Here is a 17,233-nt window from a genome sequence, read left to right on the forward strand (position 1 = left end):
TTTTCATCAATTTTCAGTGGAAAATGATTTGAGTCATCCCCATAATCTCAAAGATATATTGGATATAAGATTTGTCTTAGGCCGGTTTCACATTTGCGGTTGTGTCCGCAGCGTTTCTTCCGCAAATATCCGCATGCGTTGTGCATTCCTATCTTTAACATTAGGGACGCATGTGTCTGCGATCGTTCGCGTTTTGCCGCGTTTGACGACGCATGCATCGTTTCGTCGTCTGCGGCTTGTCGCAAAAATGCAACATGTAGTAATTTTTATAGGCATCAATTTGCCACCTGGAAACGTATGCGTTCGATTGCGCAAGGAATGCGCCAAAAAACCCGCATTGCTGTCTATATGAACGCATGCCTTCAGAAGCACTTGCGTTTGCTTGCGTTTAACAACGCATGCGTTCCACAAGAGAAAAACATGTCTAGACACTGATAAGCCACCCCCCACATACAAGGTGATAAAGGGAGTGGACATTAGCAGGTCACTACTCAGCAGACACTGAATCAGACAAGACGCAGGCTAAATCTTTGGAGGAAAACAAGACACTGAACGATTTTAGTATATCCTATCCAATGCCTTTATTTTCTACTTTCTGTCTTGACATGTCCTAATTTCTGCCATTTCTTTCTTTCTGCATGCATCAGAATGTCTTCTTCTGATGAGGAGCAACGTCCTGGGCCTTCTGAAGTAGAACATGTCAGTGAGGTGAGTACTTGCCTCCTCAGATTGGTAAGTATTCACTGTCACATCTACACATATGACAATTTTTGTTTTTCATTTTTTTAGAGCTCTTCTTCTACTGCGGCAGAGACTGGGCAGGAGCAGCGGAGTCAAGGTCAGGTGGCAAGGCTGCAGCGTGTACGTATACAAGGCTGACTATTTACTGAATCCTCACTTTAGTATTCTTGAATCTTCCTTTCTTTAAATTCCTATTTCTTTACATTTTTCTTCTGGAATCCTTTTGTATCTTGACTTTCCTATTCATGCCATTTCTCAGCCTCTGTTTTCTTTCTTTTCCTTATGTTAATTGACCCAACATTAATGTCTTTATTTAATTTTTAGGTTCCAGAATGGGATGAAGACCTCATAGAAAATGACCTCCTCATCTCCCTGGTTCAGGAGCGAGTCCCGTTGTGGGACACCCAGGATCCACTGCACTCAAACAGCGTGACGATCCGGCGCCTATGGAATGAGGTGGCCAAAGCGATGTGGGATGGCTGGGACAACGCCCCGAATCAGGTCCGAAATGCATTTGGTAAGTATTGCACTGCAGTGTGAAGCAGCAGAGACCTTGGCCGTGCTCACACAACTGTGTGTGATGAAAGAAACTCTCAGGAGTTTCTCTCATCACACACAGTTGTGTGAGCACGGCCAAAAGTCCATTTTCTTACCATAATGTTTTTTTTTTAACAGTGGCCAAAGTCAAAACACGTTGGCGTTCGATGAAGAACCGCTTCAACAAGGACCTGCGTCAAGAGAGCCATGTTCCCAGTGGTTCAGGAGCAAGGAAAAAAAAAACCTTGACCAAGTAAAAGCCGACCTCCAGAGGCCAGCACATCATTTTTGCTTACGTGCAGGCTTTGCAGCAGAGTCGGTATTTTCAGCAGACAGTGCTGGCATATACACCTCTGCCTTCACTGTCACGATTAACCTCAATGCCGACCTCTGCTGCATACCACTGCACAGCCACCTCTATTCCTAGCACTGCCGGACACCAGTACATCACCAACACGATGCCGAGTGCTGTTGGACAGCCCACCGCCACCACCATGACAACCGCTGCTCCTGCTTGGACCTCCTCCACTGACACGACGATGCAGCAGGACCCTGGCATGGCCTTCCGTACCGCCACCACCACGATGCAGCAGGACCCTGGCATGGCCTTCCGTACCGCCACCACCACGATGCAGCATGACCCTGGCATGGCCTTCCGTACCGCCACCACCACGATGCAGTATGACCCTGGCATGGCCTTCCGTACCACCACCACCACGATGTCAGAACACCCAAAATTTGGACTGTCATTGGTTTAGATTTGGAACGTACCTTAATGTAACCAGCAGACGTTCCTCGGGTGGAATCGCTCTACGGAGCTGGGTGTCCTGTCTCCTTATGGCTCCTTGGACACGAGCAAGCAAATCCCAGAATGAGTCTTGCGACATCCTTGTATATTCATGGAATTTCTCCGGGTTGGCATTTAGCTCGCCATACAGCGTGTGATAGGCTCCACGGCTCTCACGTAGTTCGATAATGGGGTGTCTCCAAAAACGCCTACGCCGTCTCCTTCTCCATCTTTCGCGATTTCTGTCTTGCTCCCAAGCAAACGCACAGGCAAGAAACAGCTTGATGCTTAAATCCAGGTTGAAATAAAAGCTCTCCATGCGAAGATCCATTCTGACACAGCATACAGGAGCAAAATCTGAAGATTTCAGCTGTTCAAGGGTCTATATATAGAGATCCCATAATACACGCCCTCTGTAGTCCCATTTGCGGTTTCTGGTTATCTAGATTTTTCTCCTGTAAAATTTGTAACCATGTACACCGAAAACCCAAACGCAGGAAAAAACGCATAGAAAAGCATGCAAACGCGGCGTTTTTTTAACCGCATGCGTTCCCGCATGCGTCTAAAAAACGCCGCTTTTGTAATTGTTTCCATGCGTTTTTTCCTGCACTTGCAGATGCGGATTAAACGCTGAGGATTTGAACGCAAATTTGAAACTAGCCTTAAAGAGGTATTCTGGGAATAGAAAATAAATCTTTTAATGAGTACATTCCTGAATAACTTTAATAATAATACCTTTAACTTTAGCAAATCACATTCTTTTTGTCTATTGAAGAAATCAATGTTACTCTGATAGAAATTGCATAAGAATGTAAATAGAAAAGCTACTTGTGAACATGTGCCAGTAGGAAGCTTCTCCCCACTTCCCGTCATGCGTAAGAAGATGTGCTCCCAGTGGATATTCTTATGTAATAGTAGAGATAGCAGAATTGATGAGGTAAAAAAGAGGCCGTTTCTACTGCTGTGCACCATGTCTGCCTAAAAGCCAAGTGTCTTTTGTGACCTGGAGATACCTTGACATTTGTGGTACAGGTTATCTCTAGGTGGCAGCATACACTCAGCATTAAAAAGGGGTCAACCTGTGAAGAAAACCCCTGCCCATATATCATATTAGAGCATTTGAAGCTCTAATTTTGAACTCCACTCAAAAAAAACCTTTGTATCACAAAAAGAGCCATCTTCAGAGGGTTGTCTTTAGAATTGGGATTGTTTTTCAGTAAAATATAATTTGTCTCACTAGCAAGTACAAGCAAAATTTTTTAAAAAGTTGACACTACATTCTTGTTTTCCTTACATTACACACAATGATTTAGAAATTTCTTATATCCATATTTTATTCTACCATTACCCTGATTGCCACCACACTAGGGCCATTGGGAAGAACCTGGTTAAGCGCCTAAATTGGTGCATCTAATGTGATGCGCCAATTCTGGTGTGGCAGCAGGCTGGTATTTTTAACCGAGGAATGGCCCAATACCCATGGACCTTCCCAGCCTTATAATATAGATCTGCAGCTGTCTGCTTTACCTTGGCTGGTTATCAAAAAATAGGGGGAACCCCACGTAATTTTTGCAAAATTATTTATTTATTAAAACCAAGCTAAAAACACCTACATAAATGCACTAAGGCAATAAACCTTGTCTATATGCCTCTAATCTAAAACGATCCCTCCTCGGCCAGCTTTCCCTACACTAAATTCAGGTACCAGTAGTTTTCCTAGAGAAAGGACAGTATGTAGTCCTGGAAAGGAATTTTGCTTTAATGGTTCAACAGCGGTATACAAGCATTCACGGTAATCACTGTGGAAAATGAAATGCTAGGTGTAATGCCAAGAGACAAAGAAAACCCTACATTAACGGTCACCAATCTAACCCAGGAAGAGGTGCGAAATTGGCTAAATAAGATTAAAAAAGATAAATCTCCAGGTCCGGATGGCATACACCCACGAGTACTAAGAGAACTTAGTAATGTAATATACAATCCTTCTATATTATTTCAAAACACTCTTTTTCGGTGATCACTTTGTACCTCTGTCCATACTGCACCCACACAAACAAATGATACACCATTTGAAAGGTAAACTTGCCTCCTTCAGCAAGAAAATAGCCAAACAAACCACACATCCAAGATGTAATCACAAAATACACTTTAAACATTAATTTTCATAAACCTACGGTAAGGAAAAATGACCTGCAGGTGGCACCACACTACCCCAAAGCACAGTACCACAAAGCTGAAACAAATCCTAACATTTGGCTTGGGGGCTTTCCAGCTTGCCAAACTCCTTGCCCAGACAATTTCAGGCAGGTATATATAAAATATTTGCTACATGTGTGGAAGTAGAATAAAAGTAAAACTTTACCTGTTTAAGAATTCAGCTTAAAAACTGAAGATATAAATGAATGCAGCCTAAAAGGGATCGGACAGGTTTTGTACCATCAGATTTTCCATATTATTAGACAGTCATTGAAAAGTCTATCTTCCTTCTAAGGTTGCAGCATATTGGTGACCTGGAGTCACCTCTGGTTCCAAGTAAAAAACTGCAGTGCTGACATAACTCAGACTGTACATTGTTTCCCGATGGGAGACATTGGTGGAAACAACCTCGCAAAAATGGAAAAAAATCCAACCGTAGGGAAAAAAAGGTAAAATAAACTGCAGATATTACTTTTTTTTAAAGGGACATTCCCAATTATTATACAATGGTATAAATACGCTCAGTTAAGGGGTCAATTCTCCTTCATCATTTTTCTGTCAAAGTGGCACTGCTGTACAGGGAGCTGTTCCGTTCACATACATAGGCTGGTGTTGCACTTCCCTACACTGCAGATAGATGGCAGTGCTACTGTGGAGGGGAAAAAAAATGCTGCTTAACCTGTTGTTTTGCAAGGTCCTGACAATCTGATCCCTTCTGATCAATAAGCAAAATACCATTATATTTAATGTTGGGGGATCTCCTTTAGGCTGAAGTCACACACAACGTATAAAAAAAATCGGTCCGTTTTACATGGTCGAGAATCGCAGAAATGTTCTCTGAACAGTAGTGTTGAGCATTCCGATGCTGCAAGTATCGGGTATCGGCCGATACTTGCTGTATCGGAATTCCGATACCGGGATTCCGATACTCTTGTGGTATCGGGTATCGGGTATCGCAACAACATTAATGTTAAAATGTGTAAAAGAGAGAATTAAAATAAAAAATATCGCTATACTCACCTCTCCGACGCAGCCGGGACTTCAGCGAGGGAACCGGCAGCGTTGTTTGTTTAAAATTCGCGCTATTACTTGGTTACGTGAATTCCCGGCTTGTGATTGGTCAGGTCGGCCACGTTGCCGGGACGCGGACCAATCACAGCAAGCCGTGACGAAATTACGTCACGGCTTGCTGTGATTGGTCCGCGTCCCGGCAATATGGCCGCCCTGACCAATCACAAGCCGTGACGTCACGGGAGGCTGGACACGCGCCCATTTTAAAATGAGCGCGTCCAGCCTCCCGGCTTGTGATTGGTTGACCGCGGCGCAACCAATCACAAGCCGTGACGTCACGGGAGGCTGGACACGCGCCCATTTTAAAATGAGCGCGTCCAGCCTCCCGGCTTGTGATTGGTTGACCGCGGCGCAACCAATCACAAGCCGTGACGTCACGGGAGGCTGGACACGCGCCCATTTTAAAATGAGCGCGTCCAGCCTCCCGGCTTGTGATTGGTTGACCGCGGCGCAACCAATCACAAGCCGTGACGTCACGGGAGGCTGGACACGCGCCAATTTTAAAGTGAGCGCGTGTCCAGCCTCCCGTGACGTCACGGCTTGTGATTGGTCAGGGCGGCCATATTGCCGGGACGCGGACCAATCACAGCAAGCCGTGACGTAATTTCGTCACGGCTTGCTGTGATTGGTCCGCGTCCCGGCAACATGGCCGACCTGACCAATCACAAGCCGGGAATTCACGTAACCAAGTAATAGCGCGAATTTTAAACAAACAACGCTGCCGGTTCCCTCGCTGAAGTCCCGGCTGCGTCGGACAGGTGAGTATAGCGATATTTTTTATTTTAATTCTTTCTTTTACACATTTATATGGTTCCCAGGGCCTGAAGGAGAGTTTCCTCTCCCTCAGACCCTGGGAACCATCAGGAATACCGTCCGATACATGAGTCCCATTGACTTGTATTGGTATCGGGTATCGGTATCGGATTGGATCCGATATTTTGCCGGTATCGGCCGATACTTTCCGATACCGATACTTTCAAGTATCGGACGGTATCGCTCAACACTACTGAACAGTGATCCGTATGTCATCCATGTGCAATGCGAGGATGCGATTGTCTCGCATGTAAGCATCCGTGTGACATCCGTATGGCGAGACATATAATGGATCCATTGGCTCTAATAATCGTGAACATATATATACAGAGAATATATATATGTCAGTGAGACACATACCTCTCTGTGTTCATCATCTCATTAAATACATTTACATTTGACCAGCTTGATTTTCCTGAAATTGCCTGGGCCCCAAAAACCAATGTGCGAAAATTTTGCAAGGGCCAACTAGTTTCTTATATTTAGGGACTCTATAGTGACGGAGTCTGTTCCACAGGACTGGCGCATAGCAAGTGTGGTACCAATATTCAAAAAGGGCTCTAAAAGTGAACCTGGAAATTATAGGCCAGTAAGTCTAACCTCTGTTGTTATTCTGGATTATCTCAATGAGAATAGCTGTTTAACTCCATATCAGCATGGGTTTATGAGGAATCGCTCTTGTCAAACAATCTGATCAGTTTTTTATGAGGAGGTAAGCTATAGACTGGTACAAGGTGGGTCATTGGACGTGGTATATCTTGAATTTCCCAAAGCGTTTGATACCGTGCCACACAAGAGGTTGGTACACAAAATGAGAATGCTGGGTCTGGGGGAAAATGTGTGTAAATGGATAAGTAACTGGCTTAGTGATAGAAAGCACAGGGTGGTTATAAATGGTATATTCTCTAACTGGGTCACTGTGAACAGTGGGGTACCAAAGGGGTCGGTGTTGGGACCTTTTCTCTTCAACATATTTATTAATGATCTGGTAGAAGGTTTATGCAGTAAAATATCGATATTTGCAGATGATACAAAACTATGTAAAGCAGTCAATACAAGAGAAGATAGTATTCTGCTACAGATGGATCTGGAAACTTGGGCCGAAAGGTGGCAGATGCGATTTATCAGTGATGAATGTAAGGTTATGCACATAGGAAGAAGGAATCAATATCACCATTACACGCTGAACGGGAAACCACTGGGTAAATCTGACATGGAGAAGGACTTGGGGATCATAGTTAATGATAAACTTACCTGGAGCAGCCAGTGCCAGGCAGTGGCAAACAAGGCAAACAGAGTCATGGGGAGCATTAAAAGAGGTCTGGAAACACATCATGAGAACATTATACTGCCTCTGTACAAATTCCTGGTTAGACCACACATGGAGTACTGTGTACAGTTTTGGGCACCGGTGCTCAGGAAAGATATAATGGAACTAGAGCGAGTACAAAGGACGGCATCAAAATTAATAAAGGGGATGGGGGAACTACAATACCCAAAGAGGTTAGCAAAATTAGGATTATTTAGTCTAGAAAAAAGATGACTGAGGGGTGATCTAATAACCATGCATAAGTATATAAGGGAACAATACAAATATCTCTCAGAGGATCTCTTTATACCAAGGAATGTGACGGTCACAAGGAGGCATTCTCTGCGTCTGGAGGAGAGAAGGTTTTTCCACCAACATAGAAGAGGATTCTTTGCTGTTAGAGCAGTGAGAATCTGGAATTCCTTGCCTGAGGAGGTGGTGATGGCGCACTCAGTCGAGGCGTTCAAGAGAGGCCTGGGTGTCTTCCAAGAGCATAACAATATTGTATCTTACAATTATTAGGTTCGTTAGAAGGACGAAGCTCTGGGGATTTATTCTGATGGAATATAGGTTGAACTGGATGGACAAATGTATTTTTTCGGCCTCGCTAACTATGTTACTATTCTACTACAATAGAAGCTAAACACTGCCTATATACAGTCATGGCTAAAAGTATTCACACCTCTGCAATTCTGTCAGATAATACTCAGTTTCTTCCTGAAAATGATTGCAAACACAAATTCTTTGTTATTATTATCTTCATTTAATTTGTCTTAAATGAAAAACCACAAAAGAGAATGAAGCAAAAAGCAAAACATTGATCATTTCACACAAAACTCCAAAAATGGCCAGACAAAAGTATTGGCACCCTCAGCCTAATACTTGGTTGCACAACCTTTAGCCAAAATAACTGCGACCAACCGCTTCCGGTAACCATCAATGAGTTTCTTACAATGCTCTGCTGGAATTTTAGACCATTCTTCTTTGGCAAACTGCTCCAGGTCCCTGATATTTGAAGGGTGCCTTCTCCAAACTGCCATTTTTAGATCTCTCCACAGGTGTTCTATGGGATTCAGGTCTGGACTCATTGCCGGGCACCTTAGAAGTCTCCAGTGCTTTCTCTCAAACCATTTTCTAGTGCTTTTTGAAGTGTGTTTTGGGTCATTGTCCTGCTGGAGAACCATGACCTCTGAGGGAGACCCAGCTTTCTCACACTGACTTCAGACTTCATAATGCCATGCACACGGTCAAGCAGTCCAGTGCCAGAGGCAGCTAAGCAACCCCAAAACATTAAGGAACCTCCGCCATGTTTGACTGTAGGGACCGTGTTCTTTTCTTTGAATGACTCTTTTTTTCTCCTGTAAACTCTATGTTGATGCCTTTGCCCAAAAAACTCTTCTTTTGTCTCATCTGACCAGAGAACATTCTTCCAAAACGTTTTAGGCTTTTTCAGGTAAGTTTTGGCAAACTCCAGCCTGGCTTTTTTATGTCTCGGGGTAAGAAGTGGGGTCTTCCTGGGTCTCCTACCATGCAGTCCCTTTTCATTCAGACACCGACGGATAGTACGGGTTGACACTGTTTTACCCTCGGACTACAGGGCAGCTTGAACTTGTTTGGATGTTAGTCGGGGTTCTTTATCCAACATCCGCACAATCTTGAGTTGAAATCTCTTGTCAATTTTTCTTTTCCGTCCACATCTAGGGAGGTTAGCCACAGTGCCATGGGCTTTAAACTTCTTGATGACACTGCGCAAGGTAGGCACAGGAACATTCAGGTCTTTGAAGATGGACTTGTAGCCTTTGGACAATTTGGTTTCTCAAGTCCTCAGACAGTTCTTTGGTCTTCTTTCTTTTCTCCATGCTCAATGTGGTACACACAAGGACACAGGACAGAGGTTGAGTCAACTTTAATCCATGTTAACTGGCTGCAAGTGTGATTTAGTTATTGCCAACACCTGTTAGGTGCCACAGGTAAGTTACAGGTGCTGTTAATTACACAAATTAGAGAAGCATCACATGATTTTTCGAACGGTGCCAATAATTTTGTCCACCCCATTTTTATGTTTGGTGTGGAATTATATCCAATTTGTCTTTAGAACAATTCTTTTTGTGTTTTTTTCATCTAAGACAAATTAAATGAAGATAATAATACCAAAGAATTTGTGTTTGCAATCATTTTCAGGAAGAAACAGAATTGCAGGGGTGTGAATACCTTTGGCCATGACTGTACCTGCTCTGCTCTAAGTTCTTTCTCCTAGATCAACTCTCCCTGAACTGTTTTTATAGGAGAGTGTGCTGAGCGTCGCCGCACTGGGTCTTATATAAGACCCCATGAGGCGATGTGGCTGGCCATTCACAGTAAAGCCAGTAGCCAACATAACTTCGGCATTACCGTGTATGGCAGACAATCCCTGCATGCTTATTGCTACCTAACAGCCGCAAAACATGCAGGGTGGGCACTCGAGAATGGCGCTCAATCACCGAGTAACGAGTGTACCCGAGCTCCCGATGCTTGATTAAGTATAGAGCAGTGACGAGCACGCTCGCCCATCACTAATATCCACATGCAAATAAAAATTACATTCGACTTAAGAATGATAGTGACTGATTAGTAGTGTTGACTGTTGAGCATTCCGATACCGCAAGTATCGGGTATCGGCCGATACTTGCGGTATCGGAATTCCGATACCGAGATCCGATACTTTTGTGGTATCGGGAATCGGAATCGGAAGTTCCCAGTGTATGGTTCCCAGGGTCTGAAGGAGAGGAAACTCCTTCAGACCCTGGAAACTCTCCTTCAGGCCCTGGGATCCATATCCATGTAAAAAATAAAGAATTTAAATAAAAAATAGGGATATACTCACCCTCTGACGCGCCCTGGTAGTAACCGGCAGCCTGCTTTGCTTAAAATGAGCGCGTTCAGCACCTTCCATGATGTCACGGCTTCTGATTGGTCGCGTGCCGCTCATGTGACCTCCACGCGACCGATCACAAGCCGTGACGTCATTATCAGGTCCTAAATTCCTAATTCTAGGAATTTAGGACCTGATAATGACGTCACGGCTTGTGATTGGTCGCCTGGCGGTCACATGAGCGCACGCGACCAATCAGAAGCCGTGACGTCATGGAAGGCCCTAAACGCGCTCATTTTAAGCAAAGAAGGCTGCCGGTTAACAGCAGTGAGGTGCAGGGGCCTCCGGAGAGGTGAGTATATCAATATTTTTTATTTTAATTCTTTATTTTACACATTCATATGGATCCCAGGGCCTGAAGGAGAGTTTCCTCTCCTTCAGACCCTGGGAACCATCAGGATACCTTCCGATACTTGGTGTCCCATTGACTTGTATTGGTATCGGGTATCGGTATCGGCGATATCCGATACTTTTCGGGTATCGGCCGATACTATCCGATACCGATACTTTCAAGTATCGGACGGTATCGCTCAACACTACTGATTAGTAGTCATGAGCAAATTTGTTTGGAAAACGATCGCTAAACATAAATTCAACACGGATATGGCACATTTGGATTCGTGATTGGAATCACAAGCAAAATTTTATAAAATCCTGAGAAACCAGTAACATTCGATAAGTGAAGGAAAATATTGGCGTTGCCACAAAAGTATTTTCATCACTTTTGCTACGATAATGGTGGTGTATCAAGAGCATTTTGCATGTGTTTGATGAGGGGAGAGGGTTACAGAGCTCATAGGCGCTGCCTTCTTGTAAAGTTTTTTTTTCCTAACTGTATGTGTGCAAATTGCGGCTAGCCAATCAGAGCGCAGAAAACACCCACAATGCCCTGACACAACGGCTTGTGTCATTGGCTGCTGAAATCACATGTCCCTCTCCATGTAAAGAGCGGACATCTTGTTTTAGCACCATCTGACACTGTAACAGCTCAGAGAGGCTGCTCCTGATGCTGTCACTGTTAGCAGCAAGATTTTAACTAGTTAGCTAGGTGGTTGCATATCAGTCAGATAGTGCAGCTAGCTAGTGTCCAGTGTGGCTGTTAAATGTACCTTCCAGCACAGGCACAGGTCCTACAACTGTGTTGTGCACAGGCCAGGCCTCTCTGACCTTTCCCAGCGCCTGCACATTGCACACTATCCTCAACAGGGCAGACAAAGTACCCCTGCACCGGAGCTGGGGCAGGAAGAGAAGAAGAGGACATCATCGTATGAAGATAGGAGGCACCGGACCGCGACGCCCATAGGGCCCGGACCACCCCTGGGTGAGTATAATATAACCTGTTTTTCTTACCTTTTTCTTATAGAATGCTGTAGATAAGCCCTGATGCCGGTGGCCTTATTTCATATACGATTTTTGGGGTGACAGATTCCCTTCAAACCCCTTTAATAAGACCGGAGGTATTTTCGTTTTGGCGTTTTTGTTTTTTGCTCCCCTTCTTCCCAGAGCCATAACTTTTATATTTTTCTGTCAATATGGCCATGTGAGGGCTTGTTTTTGCTGGATAAGTTGTACTTTTGAACAACACCATTGGTTTTAACATACTGTGTACTGAAAAATGGGAAAAAAATTCCAAGTGCGGTGAAATAGCAAAAAAGTACAATCCCACAGTTGTTTTTTGTTTTTTGTTTTTTTTAGTTTGTTCACTAAATGCTACGACTGACCAGCCATTATGATTCTCCAGGACATTATGCATTCATAGACACCAAACATATCTAGCTTCATTTTTATCTAAGTGGTGAAATAAAAATCCAAAATTTGTTAAAAAAAAATTAAATTGCGCCATTTTCTGATGCCCGTAGCATCTCAATTTTTCATGATCTCAGGTTTGGTGAGGGCCTATTTATTGCCTGCGGGAGCTGATGTTTTTAATGATACCATTTGGTGCAGATACAGTCTTTAGATCACCCTTTATTGCATTTTAATGCAATGTCACGGTGACCAAAAAAACATAATTCTGGCATTTTTACTTTTTTCTCGCTACTCCGTTTAGTGATCAGGTTAATCCTTTTTTTATTGATAGATCGGGCGATTCTGAACTCGGCAATACCAAATATGTGTATGTTTGTTTTGTATTGCTTTATTTTGAATGGAGCGAAAAAGGGGTGATTTGAACTTTTATATTATTTTTTTTTTTTTTTACTTTTTGCATGCTTCAGTAATCTCCATGGGTGACTAGAAGCTACCATAACCCGATCGGCACTGCTACATACAGGCGATGAACAGATCCCCTGTATGTAGCAGAATTACTCACTTGCTATGAGTGCCAACCACCGGGCGGCGCTCATAGCCATCCGGCAGTGACAACCATAGAGGTCTGCAGGAGACCTCTGGTTGTCATGCCAACCCATCAGTGACCCACGATCATGTGATGGGGTCAACAATGCGCTGATTTCCGGCGCAAATGCTTGAAGCGCTTGTTAAACGCAGCTGTCAGTGACAGCGGAATTTAACTGGTTAATAGCAGCGGGTGGATCGAGATTCTACCCGCGGATGTTCAGGGCACATGTCAGCTGTTCAAAACAGTTGTTCAGCTGTTCAAAACAGCTGACATGTGACGGGAAAGATGTGGGCTCACTGCCGGAGTCCACATCAAAGGGAGGGTGTCCGATATCGGTGTACTGTTACACCCGATGCTGAATAGGGGTTAATATAGTTTGTAGCATCTAGTGTGTTATAGAGGCCTGATGCAGAGGCCACCAAAATATTCTTCTGTTCTTAGTGTCATACCATAGGGGACCTGACTATAAAATAGTTTGCTATGCTTCTGTTCCTGGTGTCATACATTAGGGGACCGGACTTTAAAATAGTTTGTAGCATCTAGTGTGTTATAGAGGCCTGATCCAGAGGCCACCAAAATATTCTTCTATTCCTATTGTCATACAGTAGGGGACTTGACTGTAACAAACATATGCAGCTCTGGCAAAAATTAAGAGATCACTGCAACATTTTCAGTTTCTCTGATTTTTCTCTTTATAGGTATGTTTTTGAGTAAAATGTAAATTGTTCTTCTAGTCTATAAACTTCTGACAACATGTGTCCGAATTTCCAAGCAATAAATTTTGTATTTTTTTTCTGAAAAGGAGAAATGGTCAAAATGTAAAAAAAAGTAGTGCTTAAATACCTCAAATAATGCAAAGAAAACAAGTTCATTATCATTTAGAAACAGCAATACTAATGTTTTAACTCAGGAGGAGTTCAGAAATCAATATTTTGTGGAATAACCATGATTACAATCCCAGCTTTCATGCCTCTTGGCATGCTTTCCACCAGTCTTTCACACTTCTTCTGGTGCAAAAATGTGAGAATTTCATCTTTGTTTGATGGCTTGTGACTATCCATCATTCTCTTGATTACATTCCAGAGGTTTTCAATGGGTTTCAGGTCTGGAGATTGGGCTGCCCATGACAGGGCTTTTGATGCGGTGGCCTCTTAATTTTTGCCAGAGCTGTATGGTTGCATACGGACGTGCAAGGATCCAGAGAGGCTGATCAGGTGACGGTACTTCCGGCGCGGGTTTCTGACCGCACACGCTGGCACACTGGAGACCAATCATCCCATACACTTAAAAGCAGGCATGACATGCCAAATGTTCTACCCCTGTGAGAAAGCGTACTCGAAACCCACGTCGGGGCAAACCCTGGGGATCACTAGTCTGCACTTGCACCTTTAATACGGGTAAGCTATGTCCTCAGAGGAATATGCATTGATGCAATATGCACTTTAGATATATCCATATGAGCTACCATTACACATTACCTCTATTAGGATAAGTATGCGTAGAGAAGCTATGGATGTACTTGAGTTATACTGATAACTTTTTGTCTGCTGTGGTTATTTTCCCCTCTTTTGAGGTGATGTATGTTTATCTGCTGGATTTATAATATCCTTTATATACTTTCATTTATTCCTGTGTATAACAGTAGTCCTGTACTATGGCAGCCCAAGTACTGTAAGCGCTCACTAGGTGGCACGTGTTGTTTCCTTCTTGATGTACACCCTGCATATATTTTCTTTATTATTGATTTTGATTAAATAATAAAATATATTTTATATTTATGAAGTCAGCACTTCATATTTTCTTCAGTTTAATTTATTATACCCTCGGGCCCTGTGAAAAAGCAGAAGTGCTTTTGCTCTCCGGGTCCCTCACTACAGTGAGGGCAGTAATGCCCTGATGGCGGTCCTGTCCACGCATAAAAGTATCAAATAAACACTCAGACACATCATGGAAAGTTTAAATAGTGTGAAGTTTATTATATGCTTTATATGTGCTGGTTACCTTCCATCACTCACAAAGAGCATACAGCAACACTCAGGACAGGAAAACCCCCAGTGGTGGAAACCTGTAGGGAAACCATGGCTGCTGTACTGCCCTTCCTCCGGGCATACTAAGGGAGGTTACCACTATAAAGTACAAGTGTGAAAATATAACATAGTAACATAGTTATTAAGGTTGAAGTAAGACTTTAAGTCCATCTAGTTCAACCCATAGCCTAACCTAACATGCCCTAATATGTTGATCCAGAGGAAGGCAAAAAAAACCCATGTGGCAAAGAGTAAGCTCCACATTGGGGAAAAAAATTCCTTCCCGACTACACATACGGCAATCAGACTAGTTCCCTGGATCAACGCCCTATCAAGGAATCTAGTGTACATACCCTGTAACATTATACCTTTCAAGAAAGGCATCCAGTCCCCTCTTAAATTTAAGAAATGAATCACTCATTACAACATCATAGTGTGTCTATGTGTACAGTATATGAAGTGTCTGTATGTTGTCTGTGTATAGTGAGATGTGAATTTTCAGTGTGTGACTATTAAGCATACTTCTCTACTTTCTCCAGTTTTTCATCCCTCATGTCTTCTAGCTGTTCTTCCTGTAGTACCGGCAGCTATGTTCCTCATCCAGCCATGTTCTTCTTCTTGTAGGTCCAGCAGCTTTGTTCCCCTTCCAGCCATGTTCTTCTTCTTGTAGGTCCAGCAGCTTTGTTCCTCTTCCAGCCATGTTCTTCTCCTTGTAGGTCTAACAGCTCTGTTTCCAGGCTTTAGATATTCACATCTTCCTCCTTCTTGCCTGGAACGATGTTACAGAGAGAGCAGGGAAAAGCTTCTCCTGAACCAACGGATTGACCAGCTGTGATGGATATTCCTCTCTCTCTTCCATGCCCAGTGGTCAGGGTCTTGTGCCATGATCTAGAATTGAAAAATTGAATACAATCAGAGTTTAAAGGGAATATGTCACCATTAATCATAATCCAATTTGCATATATTTTAGACCTGATGATACTGGTGTGATTACTGAAAATCTATGGCAGAATGACTTTATAATCACTTATTAAAGTTTTCTTGATTGATATTAAAACAAGCATTTCATGAGTCCAGCTATGGCTGCACTCATAAAACGCTCTGCCTAATATCAGGATTACACGACCATTTTGACATGGCTTTGCAAAGTAAGTACAAGCTCTCCATCAGGTCTAAGGGATTCATTTAAGCATACTGTTTATATTGTGATATATATTTACAGATCAGTTTATATTATTATTGTTTATATTGCTAACCAGATCACAGGTCGCCCGATCCACCCAAGCCCGAAATTCCATCCTGGTGAGCAGAACATTGCGGAATTGTAGTAGTCGGTCCTTCTTCATGCTCCACGTCCATCCAAGGGCCCAGCGGTAGATCTCCCGTTGATACGGCTCGTCTTCTTCAAACTGGTTGGCTAAAAACCTGGAGGGAGAGAAATGAAACCAAACAAATTATAATACACTTCAGAAGAAAATACAGACAAACAACAACAAATGCAATTATCATGTATTTAGCCAAATGGTAGAAAAGATATCTTGGTTTTACAATAAAACAAAGTTATTTATAAGACAAAGTTATTTATGTGTAATAATAAAAGAGACTCACAGAGCTGGAAAGAAGAAGGTTTTATATTCGGAAGATCGGAGTCCTGCTCTCCTAAAGTAAGCGATGACCATGGCGAGGAGATACTAGAGGGAAGAGTAGAGTTAGAGGGTATATATAATACAGAACATATATATCAGTATATTCCTATGTATGGTAATATCTGGCCACTATTACATAAGAATAAGCCCTTTATTTCCCTATGATGGATCTTCTCAGATCTGGATGATTTCTTATCCTTCACTACAATAATACCTTGTCCGAAATCTTAAGACAGCTGTCCCTGGCTAGAAAACATCTGATGTATTCTTCTTCTACAAAAATGAGAAAAATAGATTTATTTCACTATGAACTTTGTATTGAAAACATTTTTATTGCTATTAATCTTAAATTAATGGGGTTGTAGAGCTCTTCATTAATGATGGATTATCCTCAGGACAGCTCATCAATATCAGATTGATGGAAATTTGGCACCCAACACCCACTGATCAGACACTGAAGAATTGTCCTAAAGATATGTCATCACTATTGAGGTGAAACCAAAGCCACGACACTGCTCACCACGTATCATACTAGGTATAATTATAAGAGGCTGAGGGAGATCACTTCTCTACATGTTTCTCTACCATAATACACATGAAATAGATTAATATTAAAATACATGTCATATAATCTAATACTTTGTATCTGGAAACCTTGGAAGGTACAATGAGTCTTACCAAGGAGTGTTGTGAAAGCTGCCCGCTCTTCTGGCTGGGGGATGTCATCTTCTGTCTTCCTCCTCTTGGCCTCTTCCTGGGTGGCAGATCGTGAACTGTAATAGAAGAGGTAGTATTAGGCCTCATGCACATGGTCGTACTATGGCCACACATAATTCACTTACATCCTGATGAGTGTT

The 17,233-nt window shown here is 42.8% G+C and overlaps 1 long non-coding RNA gene across 1 annotated transcript; it reads right to left on the minus strand.

Moving 5' to 3' along the window:
• Positions 1-16,017: 16,017 nt before the first annotated feature.
• On the minus strand, positions 16,018-16,650 carry LOC143788660 (uncharacterized). Its single transcript, XR_013218697.1, has 3 exons — positions 16,591-16,650; positions 16,339-16,421; positions 16,018-16,155 (listed from the first exon to the last, which is right to left on the minus strand). It is a non-coding gene; the product is annotated as an uncharacterized LOC143788660 (long non-coding RNA).
• Between the last annotated feature and the right edge of the window lie 583 nt (positions 16,651-17,233).

Source organism: Ranitomeya variabilis, chromosome 8, assembly GCF_051348905.1.
Source record: "Ranitomeya variabilis isolate aRanVar5 chromosome 8, aRanVar5.hap1, whole genome shotgun sequence".
In the NCBI taxonomy this organism is placed as follows: Eukaryota; Metazoa; Chordata; class Amphibia; order Anura; family Dendrobatidae; genus Ranitomeya; species Ranitomeya variabilis.